Genomic DNA, 18,933 nt, shown 5'->3' on the forward strand with positions numbered 1-18,933 from the left:
TAGAATAAACAAACAGATTTATTAATATAAATGTAGATTTTAAGTGACTATAAGTCAAAGCACAACAAGTCAGATTTGGACAAATGAAATAAAAGCAAAAAATGTTCTAAGCTGATCTTAACACTGTCAATGTCCTTACAAACTTAGATGCTTCTCACCACAGGCTGGATCTTCAGCCAGGCTCTCTCGTTTGGTCAGTGGTTCAGTCGCTTGGTGGTGGTGGTGTCTGTAGATGTAGGCGGAAGAGAGAGAGCCTGGCAAAATGTCTCTCCCTTTTATCATGTCCTTTCTTTCCTCTTGGCTTTGCCCCCCCACTTCCGAGTCAGGTGAGCATAAGCTCATCATGGTCCCAAACTGACCAAAGGAAGGGGGGTGACTTCCTCAGGGGTCTAATAGATTATTTCGTTGCTGCCTAAGGGCTTGGCTAGACTTGCAAGTGAAAGCACATTAAAGCAGCCCCGGTCACCCTAACTCCTGAGGTGTCCACACTGGCAAGGCGCTTAGAGCGCCTGGACTCTGCAGCTGGAGCACTCCTGGTAATCCACCTCCATGAGAAGCATAAAGCTTGCTGCACCCCAGCTGAAAGGCCCGGGTATCAGTATGGACGGGGTGTTGCATTACTGCACTGTGATTGGCCTCCGGAAACATCTGGGACTGGAGATATTGGCTTGCGTCAGTCAGTTACACAATCCAAGGAGCAGCTTACATGCCAGAGGCTGTGCGTGAACAGCCCAGGAGTGGGGTTCTCACAGCAAAGCAGGGTGAGGCTGGCTCCCAGAGTCAAGGATTGGAGTGACCTAGCAGATTAGCAGTCCAGATAACACCAGGGGGGAACGTCACAACCATCCTATAACTTTTGAATTGGAAAAGGTCCCACCTTTCATCAAGGATTAGCAACAGCTAAATTGTGTTGTTAATTGCTGTTTTTAAAACATAAAACAGGAAAAGCCACTTGTCAAAAGTGCCTTTGGAAGCAATGCCACCCTATTTAAGACTCTTATTTAACAAAGATTATCATGGAAAAAAGTTGTGTGTCCTGTTCACAGCCTCTTTGCCTGTGTTCAAGCCAGGTGAGAATGTGTTCAGTCACTTGGCAGTTATCCACTCGGTAGGTTGCTTTGAAAACAGCATCTACAATAAACGCAGCAATGTAGCTCCTCTGGCAGTTTATCACCCAAGCGGGAAAATTCCACCGATGACCTGTTGGTCTGACAAGGGCAATCAGTCCATTGGCAGATACAATATGTCTGAAGTAGACACACCATAGTGTGGCCAGAAGGGACAGTACCAACACAATCCGTCGTCATCATTGTTGGTAGCCTGTCAGGTGAACCAAGCAAAAGGCTTGTATGCAGAGGGTGACATATAGTGGAGTTGGTCAGTATTCTACTATTGTAATATATTTATGTCTCAAAATTACTTTTATTGGAGTGCAGGGTCACAGGCAAAGGGATTTCTTTTTGCCAAAAGGAAAATATTCACAGAAAGTGTGGGTTTCTCTTAAAAACTGTTGCTGTTTCATCAGAAAACCTGAAAACTTTTGACTAAAAATAAACCTCATTCACTTGTCAGCAAATATCGTTTGGTTTGCTTTGGGTGGCTTTTTGCCAAGGTTTTTCAGTTTGCAGCAGTTTTTAGCCCAATTTTGGGAGGTTTTGGCTACTTGTAGCCCTTTTTTTTTTTTGGTTTTTCAATAGAAAGTGTAAATTTTCCATGGGAAAATCAAACACCATTTTCTGACCAACTGTAATAATAATAATAATTAATAATAATAGGAAAGACAGAACTGTTAATTAAATTATCTACATTGCAAATGAGGTTTGGTTAAAGAACATAAGAAAGGCCAGACTGGGTCAGACCAAAGGTCCATATAGCCCAGTATCCTGTCTACTGACAGCGGCCAATGCCAGGTGCCCCAGAGGGAATGAACAGACCAGGTGATCATCAAGTGATCCATCCCTTGTCACCCATTCCCAGCTTCTGGGAACAGGAAGCAGAAAAGCAGGAGAAATGGCTGGGATGAGGTGGGAGAGATTTTGGGCAGTCCAGGGAAAGATCTAAAATGGCCAAACTGGACCAGAGAAGCTCACACACAGACGTCAACAATGACATAACGGTGCTGGCACTTTCCATCCTCAAGGATGGTTAGGGGACTGGAGGCAGCGGGATGCGTTCAGGTGAATAGTAGGAGTATTGGGAGTCTGAGTGGACATATAAAGAAGATCTCCAGCTGCAGACGGACAGCTAGCCACTGGATCTCTATGGCTGAAATCACCTGAGGACCGCTCCATACTCCTGAGGGGTATTTTGCAGTTTGGGTTGCTCTCTAACCTGTTGTGTTTGTGTGTGCTTGACACTAAACGAAGTAGTAACTTCAAGTGAAGGTATTCTCGTGGGAATACTGGAGACTAATAAAGTACTGGCTTTAAGTGAAAGCACGTGGTTTTGATTTTTTTGTGCCTCTGATATAGCAGATGGAGGTGCTATGTTTCCCTTGGTTTGTCCTGATACTGACTTGCACAGAGTAAAGTTACTGCAAGCTTGGGGTTCAGTGGAACCTCAGGTAACAAAGGTTACCAAAACCTTTAGGTTCAAGGGGAACCCTGGGTAACAAATGTATCAGAGAAGCACACACATGTGAACAATAGCATCATGATGTTCTCCATCCTCATGAGTCGTTAGGGGACTGGAGGCAGCAGGATGCACTCAGGTGGGTTGTTTTCTTTGGTGAACTGGATGTCACTGCAGAACAAGACAAGCTTGTGGCCTATGCCTAGGAGGTACTGCTGATGTAGAGGTTCTTTTTGGGCTCCGGGGTCACCTGGATTGACTCCTCTTCTCATGCTTCATTCCAGTCCTCTTGCCCTGTCCTGCCATACTGGGCCTTGAGGAAGAACTGGAACTGGGTGATGAGCTTGATGAGCTCTCCAGCCCTGAGGGACATTTCAGTGGAGATGCTCCAGCTGTGCTCAGTGCTGGACATCTGGTACTTGGCATAGCCCACCTTGCAGGTGACCTTGTCGGACTAGCTGATGGAGGAGTTGAAGTCATCGTGCAGGGTCTTGATACACTCCCAGCTGCCAGTTGAGGTGCCCTGGGTGAGGGTCAACCCCTCCGGGAAAAGGTTCAGCACATCAAGATGGATGGAAAAGAAGCGTACTGTGGTGAAGATCATGTAACTGTACAGGTAATACTAAGCCCCCCATTTCTCATCCCCCTTGATGAGAAATGGGGAGGAAAAGAAGTCGAAGTAGTAGTGCTCACACATGTCAAGTACATGGCGCATAACACACTGCTCTTGGAAGATGATACAGGAGCTTGGATCACAGCTCACATACTGATTCCCCCCACAGCAGTTGGGATGCAGCTTATAGGCCTTGGCCTCGGCTCAAATTCTTTAGCACCCAGTAGGAGTCGCCCTTGATGACGTAGATGTTGGGGGGGTTCTCACTGTCACTCAGGTAATGATCCCCACCATGGCACGCAGGGTGAAGTCTCCGGATTTCAATGCCAGTCCCGCTCTTTAGATAATCTGTCTGTAGGTAGAAGCCCAGGTCGGAGCGGACGTTGAAGAAACCATTTTGAATACCGAAGATGTCAGTGCCTGGGGCATCCTTGTGAGGGACCAATGGTCCATTGGCAGGAGTCAAATTGTGAGACAAGGGGAAAGGAGGGCAGCATATTAGCTCATCTCATCTTTCGTGACTCTTTGGTGCTTGAAGACCTCCCGGTTCCAAGAGCAACCAAGCACCTGGGACAGGAGATGGGCAGCTGTGGGCATGTCTGCAGTGAAGTCTGCTAGATGTGCCCTGCAGCCCTGTCTCCAGGGGGTGGCGTTGTCCTGAGGGAGGGAGGAAGGGGAAAGCCCAGCATTCTGCCCTGGAAGGATCCCACCTCACACAGGTTCCCACTTACCACCATTTATCTATCTAACTGGACCATGTCTCCTCCATCTCACCCCGTAACTACATAGGGATGTCCTCCATGGAGATAAAGAGGTGAGGAAAAATCAACAGTATCCTGAGGACTAACTCTGTGCCTAGGCAGGAGTCCATGAATAGAGCTCACAGGAAAAGAATACACCAAAGTTCCCTCAGCCCCGAACCACAACGCCCCAGCTATCCCAGCCCTGGGATCAGCCCTCTGCCCAGCTCTGCCAGTGCCCCTCAGTCCCAACACGCAGCCCACTGCTAGTCCAACAGCAGTGGGTTGTGGGAGCAAAGGAGCATGAGAACTTTGAAAAACTGCTGGATTTAATAACTTTGGAACAGTTCTTAGATGTTCACTGGGGGCGGGAAGTGGAGCGATGTGACTGGGAGCTGGTGGAGTGGAGCAGGCTGCGGCCAGGTTGCTCTGCTTCCCGCTGCTGCTGGTGAGTGTGGGTCGCTGGGGGAAGAGGTGGAATGGGGGTGGGCCGGGGGCAGAGAAGGGGGGAAGTGTAAGAGATAGGGCAGAAGGATTGGTCCTGGGCCCTACCCCCCAGGGACAGCTCTGTCCCTTGCAGTGGGCACAGCCCGTGGGGGGGACAGCCGAGGAATAGGGCTGGTTGCCGGGGCTGGTGTTGCCGCATATGCAGCACGCAGCTGCCTAGGGCACCATGAAATTTGAGGCAATTTAGTGTCCCAAATTTTATGGTGCCCTTTGCAGCTGCGTATGCTGCATATGCCTAAGGACGACCCTGATGCCCAAACCCAAAACTCGGGAAGGGTATAAACCCCAGGGGAAAATTAATCACCATTCTCCCCAGTTCAAGAGGAGGAAAGGATTTAAAAATAAAGCTGACCCTGACTCTTCTAGAGAAGCTCATGGGCCCCAGAGGGTAGGAACCCTTACCTCAAAACTAAACAGGTTACATGCTATCACTGTGGTGTGCTTGGCCACAGGAGACCAGCTAGCCTGACCCTGAAGGGCAGCCCAAAACCACCAACCCCAAATGCCACGGCAAACGCTAATCCTGTTGTTATAAACTCACAGGCAAGCCACCCAGAGCCTGGAGCTGGTGCCCTGTGTGCAAACGCTGTTTCCGTGGTCTCTGAAGAATTGGACCTTAAAACTGATATTAAAGCTAAATATGGGAAAAATAATTCAGAGTTTATTAGCAGTGCAGAACTCAACATTCACATGCGGTCTGGCACTCAATGGACACAGATAGACCAGTGTTGGGGCCCAGGACTTACATCATAGACCCAACATTTAGTTGGCTTAATAACTCCACCTCTGTGACAGCAGGTAGCTATGTCGGCAGGAGAAATTCTCCCTTTGACATAGTGCTGTCTACACAGGGAGTTAAGGATTTTTCAAAACCTCTAATGACATAGTTACAAGAAAGTAAGTGTATAGTGTAGACCAAGCCTTATTTATAATCATCAGTTCTTCAGTCTTTCGAATACATTTGTCACATCTTAAGTAATTCTCTGAAGCATTTTGTTTGAAGGCATCCTACTAACTTGGTCCTTGCTTGTTCTAGTGCGGGGGTTTGAAAGGCACTAGTTTAAACTATCAAAAGCAGTTGCTTAAAGTTATTGTTGGAGGTTAATTGAAGCCATTGATTTGGGATGAGGGTGGAGAAATATGCTAATGGCATTGCTTAGTTAAAATCCAAGATACGGTTCCTCAGTTATGTGCTACAAAGAGAGCACACACAACAGGGGAACTTTCAGATACTGAGATTAAAGAAAGAACAAGTAATACAACCTCCAAAAGGAAGTCTTGCCACTTCTCAGCCTGGTAAGCCTGCCACAGGAAAACGTGGGACATGTGGTTTGTCCAAGTTTCTGGCAGCATTTCTGGGTTTGTCATCTTCATTGGTGGCTTCAGCAAAACTCTGAGGAGCATCATGATGACCCCAGTTTATATACCCTGTGTTGGAGTTCCCTGGAGGATGGCAATCTTCTTATTTTCTGTTGGACACTTGCTGCAGCTCTGATGTCTAGTCTGTTATTTGTTACTTTCTCTGCTGCGTCAATCATTATTCAGTAGATTATGCATCCGCATTTGCTGTCATTCTTTGCTTAGCTGAGGCTCTTTGTTTTCTTCATTTTTAACACTGCTTTCCTGTATGAAAACAGCCAATTAAATTGCCCCCCTCTTTAAAGCAATTACTTTAATGTTTCAAAGTCAAATGTGTGTGGTGCTTCTTCCTTTCAATATTTATTTTCCTTCTTGTGTCAGACAATTCCTGTCAATTTCAGAAAACTGTAATAAGCTTGAAAACGAGACACAAGTTTGTAGCATTCTTCTTAATGTGGTGGACATGGGGTCAGCTTTTAGGTGCTTGAAGGAGTACAGTGGTAGGCATGTTATGCGTGCCCGTTGGAGCGAGAGCTTCATGGGTTGAGTCTTGTACTGACTTCCTGGAAATCGATGGGATCAGATCAGACCCTTTAAATCCATGCTTACAGCTTCCCAATGTCCCCCTCCCAGCTTGCAAACCTGGCTCATCTGCTTCCTATTTCCCAGTTTCTCCCTAAATCTAGTTAGCAATACAGATGATTTCATTACATCTTCTCTCTGTCTTCTCTCATTATTACACACAGCCTGAATTATGATTTGGGATTGTCTGGGGGTTAAATCTACTGCCAAAATGCAAAGAAATTGTGAAGCCTAAATAAAGAATCAATTTTTCAACATTCACCAACTTGTTGGGGTTGAATTTCCTTTGTTTTCTCCTTTGTTTGGGATTTATAGAAGGGTAAAAATGGAGGTGAAAGAAGCAACTCAGGAGGAAGCCAGGAAGGCCTGGGAGTTTGCGGTCTCTGTGGAGATGATGGGGGGAAACTTAAAATAAACATGGACGTTGGGGGAAATTTTGATACTGTGAAAAATTGAGAAATGAGTTTGGGGAGAGGAAAAAAAGAAAGAGGCATCACAGTCCTGAGACTCTTGGTGGGCCTGAGGCTCTTCACTGGAGGAAGATCACCTCTCCCCCACTCTCCCATTCCCTTCCCCCAATTCTCCCATTCCCCACAGCCTTTCCCCCCTGTGATGTTCCCCTCTGGTGTTATCTGGACTGGTGCTCTGTAGGTCTCTCCAATCCTTGACTCTGGGAGCCAGCCTTACCCTCTGCTGTGAGAACCCCCACCCCTGGGCTGCTCATGCACAGCCTCTGGCATGTAAGCTGCTCCTTGGATTGTGCGACCGAATGACACTAGCCAATATCTCCGGTCCCAGACACAACCCTAGGAACCTCTGTCTTGCAGTGTCCAGTTACGCCAACTGGACGCTGCAAACTTATATAAGTTTGTCAGTTTAACAAATAAATTGATATGTACCAGGCTTGTTATCCCAAAGGGAGACTCTGACACACTGCAAACCAAACACACTGCTTCAGGTAGAATAAACAAACAGATTTATTAACTATAAAGGTAGATTTAAGTGATTATAAGTCAAAGCACAATAAGTCAGATTTGATCAAATGAAATAAAAGCAAAACGCATTCTAAGCTGATCTTAACACTTTCAATGTCCTTACAGACTTAGATGTTTCTCACCACAGGCTGGCTGTTCTTCAGCCAGGCTCTCCCTTTCAGTCGCTTGGTGGTGGTGGTGTCTGTAGATGGAGGTGGAAGAGAGAGAGAGCCTGGCAAAATGTCTCTCCCTTTTACCTTGTCCTTTCTTTCCTCTTGCCCCCCGCCCCCTTTCAGAGTCAGGTTAGCATTACCACATTGCAGTCCCAAAATGCCCAAAGGAAAGGGGATGACTCTCTTGAGGGTCTAACAGATTCTTTTGTTGCAGCCTAAGTCAGTGTCCTTTGTCCCTGTGAAGCTGGGCTGGGTTTGTCCCATCCATGGCCTGATGAGGTGTGAACTGCCTCTCTGCTCTTGGAGAGTTTTTGCCTGGGCTTGCTTAAAGCCATGAGGATACATTTGCAGCCTCATAACTATATACATGAAATTATAATCTATAACCTCACTATAACATTACTAACATGGAGTCCGGTGGCACCTTAAAGACTAACAGATTTATTTGGGCATAAGCTTTTGTGGGTAAAAAAACCACTTCTTCAGATGTATGGAGTGAAAATTACAGATGCAGGCATTATATACTGACACATGAAGAATAAGGAGTTACCTCACAAGTGGAGAACCAGTACTGACAGGGCCAATTCCATCAGGATGGATGTGGTCCACTTCCAGTGATTGATGAGGAGGTGTCAATTCCAGGAGAGGCAAAGTTGCTTTTGTAGTGAGCCAGCCACTCCCAGTCCCTATTCAAGCCCAAATTAATGGTGTTAAATTTGCAAATGAATTTTAATTCTGCAGTTTCTCTTTGAAGTCTGTTTCTGAAGTTTTTTTGTTCAAGTATGTTATAGAATGTCCAGGAAGACTGAAGTGTTCTCCTGCTGGCTTTTGTGTGTTACCATTCCTGATGTCCGATTTGTGTCCTTTTATTCTTTTACGTAGAGACTGTCCCGTTTGACAATGTACATGGCAGAGGGGCATTGCTGGCACATGATGGTTTATATCACATTAGTATATGTGCAGGTGAATGAGTCCCTGATGGTTTGGCTGGTTTGGTTGGGTCCTATGATGGTGTCGCTAGAGTAGATATGGGGACAGAGAAGTCAATGGAGTTTGCTACAGGGATTGGTTCCTGGGTTAGTGTTTCTGTGGTGTGGTGTATAGTTGCTGGTGAGTATTTGCTTCAGGTTGGGGGCTGTCTGTAAGGGAGGACTGGCCTGCCTCCCAAGGCTTGTGAGAGTGGGGGATCGTTTTCCAGGATAGGTTGTAGATCAACTCCTCTGCTGTAAAGAGACACAGTTACTTTCCAAAAACTCATCAGGAATAGAATCCTGAAAAATTGGGACCTGGATTGGGGTATCCTCTGCCACCCCTTTCTCTGTTCCTCAGCTGTGTGACAGTTGCCCTCCAGGAGGTCAGTTACCCAGTTCCTTCTCAAAACCTGGGTCACAGGCTGAGTGCCTGGGTGCACAGATGCAGACCCAGCCATCCTCCTAGTGTCTTGGGCATCCTGCCCCAAGTGACTGGTTGAGGAGACATTCCTGTATCCCCACTATTCCTTCCCCAGCTTCCTCCTCTGGGCCCCCTCCTTCAGCTGCAGAACTGCCAGCTAGCAACTGGGACAGTTTCCTTAATCACTGAAAACACCTCTCCTGAGCCAGCGCCTGAGGGCATGTTGCCTTCTGCTGGAAAGGAGCTAGTCTCAGCCCCTCCCACACTTGGAAGCACCCTGCTTCCCTGTGCTATGGAGTCACAGGAATCCTCACCCACCCCAGTGGTTTCTGAGATCCCCTGCCCCTTGTCTGGGCTCTCCTCTGGGACACATTGCTCTATGCTCCCTAGAGCTGGTTTTGCGTTTGGTTCAGCTGCAGCCTGCTGGCAGCTAACCATGTGAACAGTTCTCTCTCTGGCAGGCATTTCACCCCCATCCCTTCTTGATGTGGTCTTGCCTCGAGCTGCAGTGCAGGAGTTGGTCTCAACCACCCTCCCACCTGGAAGCATGTGGCTTCTCCCAGCTGCAGAAGAATCAAGGAGACTCTCTCCCATTCTCTGAGCAGTTCCTGAGACCTTACCCTTTCCCTCGAGGGTCCCAGCATGACACTCCCTCCTGCTACAGGCAAATACTTTAACCTGAGCTACACAGAAAACAATCATGGCCAAGGAGCAGGTCAAATAGGAGGTGTTCCATTACCCCCGCAGTGAAAACACATTCCAAACCTTCCCAAACCACATGGATTTCAGCTAGTGATACGAGGAATCTGCTTTCGCCCACCCTCACAATCTCTGTCATTTGGCCAGGTAACATACTGGCCTTTGGGACCACACTCTGCTTAACCAGAGAGATCTGGGCCCCTGTATCCCTCTGCCCCAAGCATTCCCTGCCATCAATTTGGACAGCCTTCACATGCTCCATATCTGGTTCTGCAGAGGCTAACCTCCCAGAACCAGTGCAATAGGTTTCGATTGCTTGGGGTTTTCTGTGTTGAGGACAGCAGAACTAACATGAGCTATTCTTTGTCTAGCACAGGGCATTTATTCCTCAGGTGATCAGTGAAATTACACTGCTAGCACCTTTTGGGCTTGTACAAGAGTTCACTGGGGCTCGACCCTCTCTGGGGTGGAGGGGAGCCACGCCAGCTCACTACACACCGAGAGGTACGGGGGAATAGTCCGGCCCGGGGTTCTCCCTTTGTGGCCCTTGCGGTAATTGGCCACAATGTGGTTACATCTGGCCCTGGCTCCGGCGGGGCAACAACCACTGAGTCAGGAGCTCAGGCCCTCAAGCAGGGCTGAGCCATGTACAGTTATGAGCCCAGCCCTAGGTCCGGGTGGGGCAACAACCACTGAGTCAGGGGTGCTCAGGCCCTCAGGCAGGACTGAGCAATGATAACAGGCTTCGGCCTCCTCAGGCCAGGAAGAGGTGGAGTCTGCCATCCAGGAGTGGGGTGGCAGGGGGGATGCAGGCCCTCCCACTTTACTGCATCCCAGCCCGGGGCCCTAGCAGTGGCTGATGATCTGCTACTTAGTCAGTGGGGATCCTGGCCGCAACACACCGACATGGGCTCTGGTAGTGCTGCAGCCAGACTGGATTCGGCTGCCCCCGGGCTACTTCTGTACTCCCCCTCGGGCCCTACTCAGGTCCTGGCATTGGCCTTGAGGGGGTCCAGGAGCATGGGTTCGTCGGTCCAGGGCTTGGTCGGTAGCTCTGGCAGCTCCTCCGGGTACCGGGCGTGGGGTAGCTCTGGCCAGTCTGGGCGGCCACCTTGGGCTGCAGCAGGCTTCGCTAGGGACATCTGCTCTCTCCGGCGACTGGGCTCCTACTGAGCTCTGAGGACCGGCCTTTATAGTTCCGAGTTGCTGCCTGACCCTCTGAGGGGCGGGCTCAGAGCTCCCTAGCTCCACCCACTCTGGCCTCTGGCTGGGCTTTTTCTCCTCCGGGGCGGAGGGGAGCCACACCGCCTCGCTACACACCTCCTGCCTCAAGTCTGTCTCCCACTCGTCGGGGCCAGGCTCTTCCATCCCTCCAAGGCGGGATATGAAGTCTGTGTTCATATGTTCCATACCAGCCCTATGCTGGATCGTGAATGCGTAGGGTTGTAAGGCCAGAAACCATCGCAATAGTCCGTCGTTATTGTTTTTCATTTTCATCAACCATTGGAGCGGGGCATAGTCCGTGACTAGTGTGAACGGAGCCCCAAGGAGGTAGAAGCGTAGGGCGTCACAGGCCCACTTTATGGCCAGTGCTTCTTTTTCAACCACGACGTAATTCTTCTCCCAAGGATATAACTTTCGGCTGAGGTATAGGTGGTCCTCTCCATCCACTTCTTGGGACAGGATGGCCCCCAGTCCCACCTCTGAGGTGTCCGTCTGGAGGATGAACCTCCAGTGGAAGTCCGGGCTGTATAGGACTGGCTTTTGGCAGAGACACATCTGGAGTGTCCGGAAGGCATCTTCACATTCTGGGGACCACCGTACCTGCTGAGGGCTGTTCTTTGTCAACAGTCCTGTTAAGGGCACTGCGATGGAAGCAAACTGGGGGATGAACCGTTGATAGTACCTGACAAGCCCCAGGAACTGTCGGATGTGGCATTTTGTGGTAGGCATCGGGCAGGCTGTCAGGGCTTGCACTTTCCCAACAAGGGGCTTCACTCGTCCTCCCCCAATAGTATACCCTAGATACGTGATCTCCTGCCATGCGATGCAGCATTTTTTTGGGTTGGCCATCAGTCCCGCCTGTTGCAGGGACCTCAAGACCGCTACTACCCGCTCCAGGTGGTCTTCCCAGTAGCGGCTATAGACCACGACATCGTCCAGATAAGCTGCCACATAGTCTCGATGGGGCCGTAATAGGCGATCCATTAGCTGCTGGAATGTCAGTGGGGCCCCATAGAGGCCGAAAGGCATCCGCGTAAACTGGTAAAGTCCCATCGGAGTGGCGAACGCCGTCTTCTCCTTAGAGGTGTCATTGAGTGGGATCTGCCAGTATCCTTTACTGAGGTCGAGGTTGGTGATGAACCGGGCCTCTCCTAGGTGGCCCAGCAGCTCGTCTACAGGGGGCATAGGGTAGGCGTCAAACTGGGAGATGGCATTCACCCTCCGGAAATCTATACAAAACCGGCAGGTGCCATCAGGCTTGGGTACCAAGACCACTGGGCTACGCCACTCACTCTGAGATGGCTTGATGACTCCTAAGGCCAGCATGGCCTGTACCTCTTCCTCCACCTCTTGTCGCATCCAGTATGGCAGTGGCCTGGTCGTTTCCAGGATTACCTTCCCTAGCTCGGGAAGGATAGAATGATAGACCAGGGTCGTGTATCCAAGTAGGGCCATGAAGATTCCCTGGAAAGCCTGCAGGAGACAGTTGGCCTGCTTGCGCTGCTCTTTCATAAGGGTGTCGCTGAGCAGGGGAGCAGTGAGATCCTCTATCTGGGGCACGCGGGGACCCAGTTCAGGCTCAGGCGGCTAAGGGTTAATCAGCAGGCCCTTCTGGTCTCGCCAGGGCTTCAACAGATTCACGTGGTATCGCTGAGTCTTTTTGCGTCGGTCAGCTTGGTGGATCTCGTACGTGACGGGCCCAGCCTTCCAAGCTACCAATGGGCCAGTAGCTTCGACTCGCTCAAGGGCAGGAGAAGCACGACCTGATCCCCGGGTTCAAAGTCACGCACCTGCGCCTCCTGGTTATAAGTCCGTTCCTGTCTGTCCTGTGCGGTCTTTAAGTTTCCACGAGCCAGGGCCCCAGTCTGAGCAAAGTACTCCTGCACTTGGAGGACATACTTCAGGAGTCCCTGGGTTGGAGAGGGGGACTGCTCCCAAGTTTCCCACATTAAATCCAACAGGCCCTGCGGACGATGCCCATATAATAGTTCAAATGGGGAAAACTTGGTTGATGACTGGGGTACCTCACGGATGGCTAGCAGCAGGGGAGGAAGCAACTGGTCCCAGCAGAGTAGCTCCTCTGGGGGAAACTTCAGCAGCATCTCCTTGAGGATCCAATTGAACCGTTCCACCAGCCCGTCTGTCTGCGGGTGGTAGCCGGAGGTGCATAATTGTTTAACCCCCAGGAGCTCGCAGACCTGCTGTAACAACCTGGAGGTGAAATTGGTGCCTTGATCTGTTAAGATCTCTCAGGGCAGGCCCACTCGAGCAAAGACCTTCACCAGTTCCCTGGCAATGTTCCAGGCAGTGGTGCTCCGCAATGGAATGGCCTTGGGGAAAAGGGTGGCGTAGTCAACGATGATCAGGACATACTGGAATCTGGAAGCACTTTTTGGGAGCGGGCCCACCAGGTCCATGGCCCCTCGTTCAAAAGGCGTCTCTATTATAGGCATGGGGACCAGGGGTGCCTTGGGCACTCGCTGGGGAGCAGCTAACTGGCACTCTAGGCAGGAGCTACAATAGTTCCTCACCTCCTGGTGAATACCGGGCCAGAAGAACCGCGTCAAGATCCAGGCAAGGGTCTCTCATGGCCCAGATGCCCGGCAGCCAGGATGTCATGTGCCAGCTTCATCACAGCTCGGCGGTGACACTGCGGTACCAGCAGCTGTTGGGGTTCCTTCGTGCGGGCATCACGGTCGATCCAGTAAAGATGGTCCCGGCATAGTTCGAAGTGGCGCCACTGGGTTGCAGCCTGGGGGTCGATGATGGTCCCATCGACTGCCGTGAGCTGTTCACAGGCCCGGCTAAAGGTAGGGTCATCTCTCTGGTCATGGCAAAAATCAGTATGGAGGAGGGGTTCGACCGCAGGCTCCAGCAGGGGATTATCAGTTTCTTTGGTCCCTGCTTCAGTTCCCGGGGTCCCGCACCTCTCTTCCGGTAGGGCCTCTTGGTGCTCTCCCTACAGTGCCAGGGTTGACCAGAGGACCTCCTCAAAGGCGGGTATGCGAGTTGAGGGGCTAAGCCGACAACGATTCGTCGGGTGATGCCAGCTACTGTCAATGGAACCCAAGCACTAGGGTAAGGCCGGACATCCCCATGGATGCATTGCAGGTGAATTGTTCCCATGCGGGGGTCTGCCTGGGATCCCAGAGCCTAGCGAATGAGTGTCTGACTGCAGCCAGAGTTGATCAAAGTCTGGGTGGCCTGGTCCCCGACAATTACTGGGACCGTGATCTTGATAGCCTGTGGTAGCCGAGCCCTGGTGTCCCCTGCACAGACCTGCCTGAAGCTGCAATCCATTTCTGCGCAGTCCTGCTGCAAGTGTCCAGACTTCCCACAATGGAAACAGGGTCCGAGTTCAGGGCGACCGCCCCTGGAGGGGGCTCTCCTCGGTCTCTTAGGGCAACTCCAGTGGACCCTTGTGTCACCTGGCATGGGGGGGCGTCGATCCGGGCCGAGGGGCAGGATCCGGACGTCTGAACCGAGACCCTGGGTGGGCCTCCTGCCTGCGGCCAAGGCTGCGCGGCCCCATTGGGGTGTCCCCTTTTCTGTCAGCGTTAAAGCGTTCAGGCCCGCGGTTTTGAGGTAGGAAGGCAGGCCCCATGGGCGTTTCGGCCGCAAGAAAGTCCTCCATCAGTGAGACGGCCATGGCTAACGTTGCCGGCCGATGGCGGAGCATCCAGGCCTGTCCTCGGGCTGGTAGGGTGTGCACAAACTGTTCCAGGATGACTTGTTCTGTGATCTCCTCTGCCATCCTCGTCTCCGGCTGTAGCCATCGCCTACATGCCTCCTTCAGGGCTTGGGCCGCCAGCTGAGGTCGGGTGCCCGAGGGATACTTCTAGCTCTGGAACCGCTGCCGAAAAGTCTCGGGGCTGACATCTAAGGCATCCAAGATGGTGGCCTTTACTTGGCTATAATCCCTTGCCTCTTCCGTCGCTAGCCCCCGGTATGCTATCTGGGCAGTCCCTGTTAAGTGTGGGGCCAAAAAGGTGTCCCATTGGCCCTGAGGCCACCCAGCGACTAGTGCCACCCATTCAAACGTTACTAGGAACTCCTCGGGGTCACCGTTGGGGCCCATCTTGGTTAGTTGCACTGGGGCGGTAGGGCGTGGTGACCCATCCCCATCCCCTGGCTGCGGTTCTACAAGGTGCGGTAACACTGTCACCAGCTGTTGCAGCTGGGCTCCGAGCTGCTGAATAAGCTGCTGCTGCGGCTGGAGTTGGGCAGCTTCCCCCTGTTGTTGATGCCTGCTGCTGCTGCTGCTGTAGCTGGGCGGCCTGCTGCTGCTCATGACTCTCCGTCAGCAGCTTAAACAAACACTCCATCTCCATGGTTCTCTGGGGGTGGATCTCCCCCTCCGGCCCCTTCTCACAGGGGTCAAGGGATCAGATCACCCCAATTCTAGTACCACGTGTACAAGAGTTCACTGGGGCTCGACCCTCTCTGGGGCGGAGGGGAGCCACGCCGGCTCACTACACACCGAGGGGTACGGGGGAATAGTCCGGCCGGGGTTCTCCGTTGGTGGCCCTTGCGGTAGTCAGCCGCAGTGTGGTTACATCTGGCCCTGGCTTCAGCGGGACAACAACCACTGAGTCAGGAGGCTCAGGCCCTCAGGCAGGGCTGAGTCGTGTACAGTTATGAGCCCTGGCCCTAGGTCAGGGCAGGGCAACAACCACTGAGTCAGGGGTGCTCAGGCCCTCAAGCAGGGCTGAGCAATGATAACAGGCTTCGGCCTCCTCAGGCCAGGGAGAGGGGGAGTCTGCCACCCAGGAGTGGGGTGGCAGGGGGGATGCAGACCCTCCCACTATACTGCATCCCAGCCTGGGGCCCTAGCAGTGGCTGATGATCTGCTACTTAGTCAGTGGGGATCCTGGCCGCAACACACCGACATGGGCTCTGGTAGTGCGGCAGCCAGACTGGGTTCGGCTGCCCCGGGCTACTTCTGTACTCCCCCTCGGGCCCTACCCGGCATTGGCCTTAGGGGGGGTCCAGGAGCATGGGTTCGTGTCAGGCCAGGGGTTGGTCGGTAGCTCCGGCAGCTCCTCCGGGTAGCGGGTGTGGGGTAGCTCTGGCCAGTCTGGGCGGCCGCCTTGGGCTGCAGGAGCTTCCCAGTCTTGGGTTCCCCTAGGGACATCTGCTCTCTCCGGCGACTGGGCTCCTACTGAGCTCTGAGGACCGGCCTTTATAGTTCCGGGTCACCGCCTGACCCTCTGAGGGGCGGGCTCAGAGCTCCCTAACTCCGCCCACTCTGGCCTCTGGCTGGGCTCTTCCTTCTCCGGGGCGGAGGGGAGCCACACCGCCTCACTACAGGGCTCTTCTGCTTTTACAGGAGATTTGGGATGAGGATTAGAGGAACATTTTTGGGTATGAGAATGTTTAGGCTCCCAGCCCCATTCTTTCTTCCCGGGGCAAAATGGGATCCTCCCTTCCCACCAGTTCTAACCCCTTTCTGTAGCCTGCCCTCAATAGACGCCTGATTCTGTTCAAAGGCATCAGCTAAAAGAGCCACCTCATCCACAGACTTAACATCTTTGTCCCATAGACACTGCTTTACATCAGCCTTACGCATGCCTAGGAAATGGCCTTGAGCAACAAGATCCAGCATTCCCTCACAACTTGCCACCTCCTTACCCTTCACCCATTTTCCCAACAAATCTTTCATTTTGTTTACATATCCCCCATTACTCACACCAATATCCCTCTTAAGATTCCTAAATTTAACTCTATACATTTCAGGGGTAATCTGAAAACTTTGCAAAACAGTATCTTTAGATTTACAATAGTCTAAGGCACCTTCAATAGGCATTCCATTGAACACATTTTGAGCTTTCCCAGTTAGTTTTGCAATCAGGGCAGGAATCCTCTTATCATCAGGGATTTCATGTATTCCACACAGCCTTTCGAAGGTAGTCAGAAAGTCGGCAATATCATCGTCCTCACTGTATGCAGGACGTAAGTGTTCCTGTTTGTGGATTTTTGGAGTGATGGGAGTTGTTGGGGTTGGGTCTGGGTCTGCTTCTCTAGCAGGTCCAGTTGGTGTTTTCTCTCTCTCTCTTCTTCCCACTCTCGCTTTCTTCCCGCTTTCTCTCTTTTTCTTCCATGGCCCCTCTGTGTGCAGCTTCCTTCCTGGCTCTTTTTCTTTTCTTTTTATCTCCAGTTCTATTAGTTGTAGTAATCTCTGGTGCTCCCTCTCCTTTTCTGCAAACTGAAGCCCTAAAAAGCTCCAACTTTGCAACCACTTCCCTGCTTTCTCTCATTTCCCTGCTTTCCTGTTCCTACTTCCCTTTTCCGAAATAAGCAAACAGAAAACAACAAAACCGTGACCTCCTCCTGAGTGTTCTTAGCCACTGCACTTGAGACTCACTTAAAATCACAATTATTAGTGCTTAAAGTGTGAACTTCACTTGGAGTAACAAGCCGTATGTACACCCTGCTCTTTGTGCCACTGTCATGTTCTCCTCTGGTGTTACCTGGATCGGTGATCTGCTAGGTGACTCTAATCCTTGACTCTGGGAGCCAGACTTACCCTGCTCTGCTGTGAGAAACCCCACTCCTGGGCTGTTCACGCACAGCCTCTGGCATGCAAGCTGCTCCCAGCTACGTGCAAGCGAATGACACTAGCCAATATCTCCGGTCTCCGGTTCCAGACACAACCCTGGGAACCTCCGTCTTGCAGTGTCCAGTTATGCCCGCTGGATACTGCAAGCCTATATGAGTTCGTCTATTTAACAAAGAAATTGATATGTATCATGCTTGTTATCCCAAGGGGAGTCTCTGACACATTTCAAACCGAACACACTGCTTCAGGTAGAATAAACAGATTTATTAACTATACAGGTAGATTTTAAGTATCAGAGGGGTAGCCGTGTTAGTCTGGATCTGTAAAAGTAGCAAAGAATCCTGTGGCACCTTATAGCCAAGCTTATAGCCTTATAACCAAGCGACTGAAGGGGAGAGCCTAGCTGAAGAGCAGCCAGCCTGTGGTAAGAAGCATCTAAGTTTGTAAGGGCATTGGAAGTGTTAAAATCAGCTTAGAATGCATCTTCCTTTTATTTCATTTGACCAAATCTGACTTCTTGTGCTTTGTCTTATAATCACTTAAAATCTACCTAAGCAGTGAAGAATCCTGTGGCACCTTATAGACTAACAGACGTTTTGGAGCATGAGCTTTCATGGGTGAATGCATGCATCCCTGATGATGCGTTGGAGAGGTTTTAGCAGGGGACTGTATGTGATGGCCAGTGGAGTCCTGTTGGTTTCTTTCTTGGGTTTGTCTTGCAGTAGGAGGCTTCTGGGTACACGTCTGGCTCTGTTGATCTGTTTCCTTATTTCCTCGTACGGGTATTGTAGCTTTGAGAATGCTTGGTGGAGATTTTGTAGGTGTTGGTCTCTGTCTGAGGGGTTAGAGCAGTGTACCTACCGACCGCTATGCCTACCTTCATGCCTCCAGCTTCCATCCTGGGCACATCACACGATCCATTGTCTACAGCCAAGCACTGAGGTACAACCGCATCTGCTCTAACCCCTCAGACAGAGACTAACACCTACAAAATCTCCACCAAGCATTCTCAAAGCTACAATCACATACAGTCCCCAGCTAAAACCTTTCCAATGCATCATCAGGGATCTACAACCCATCCTGGACAATGATCCCACACTTTCACAGGCCTTGGGTGGAAGGCCAGTCCTCCCCCACAGGCAACCTGCCAACCTGAAACATATTCTCACCAGTAACTGCACACCGCACCATAGGAAGTCTAGCTCAGGAACCAATCCATGCAACAAACCTCGATGCCAACTCTGCCCACATATCTACACCAGCGACACCATCACAGGACCTAACCAGATCAGCCACACCATCACCGGTTCATTCACCCGTCCACCAATGTAATATACGCCATCATATGCCAGCAATGCCCCTCTGCTATGTACATCGGCCAAACTGGACAGTCGCTACGGAAAAGGATAAGCGGACACAAATCATATATTAGGAATGGCAATATACAAAAACCTGTAGGAGAACACTTCAGCCTCCCTGGCCACACTATAGCAGACCTTAACGTGGCCATCCTGCAGAAAACTTCAGGACCAGACTTCAA

General features: G+C 51.0%; 1 protein-coding gene across 1 annotated transcript in view; it reads right to left on the minus strand.

The window, feature by feature from the left end:
* The window catches only part of LOC115637948, a 79,580-nt gene that overhangs the window by 46,466 nt on the left and 14,181 nt on the right, over positions 1-18,933 (minus strand). The window lies entirely within an intron of this gene.

This window comes from Gopherus evgoodei, chromosome 21, assembly GCF_007399415.2.
Source record: "Gopherus evgoodei ecotype Sinaloan lineage chromosome 21, rGopEvg1_v1.p, whole genome shotgun sequence".
Taxonomy (NCBI): Eukaryota; Metazoa; Chordata; order Testudines; family Testudinidae; genus Gopherus; species Gopherus evgoodei.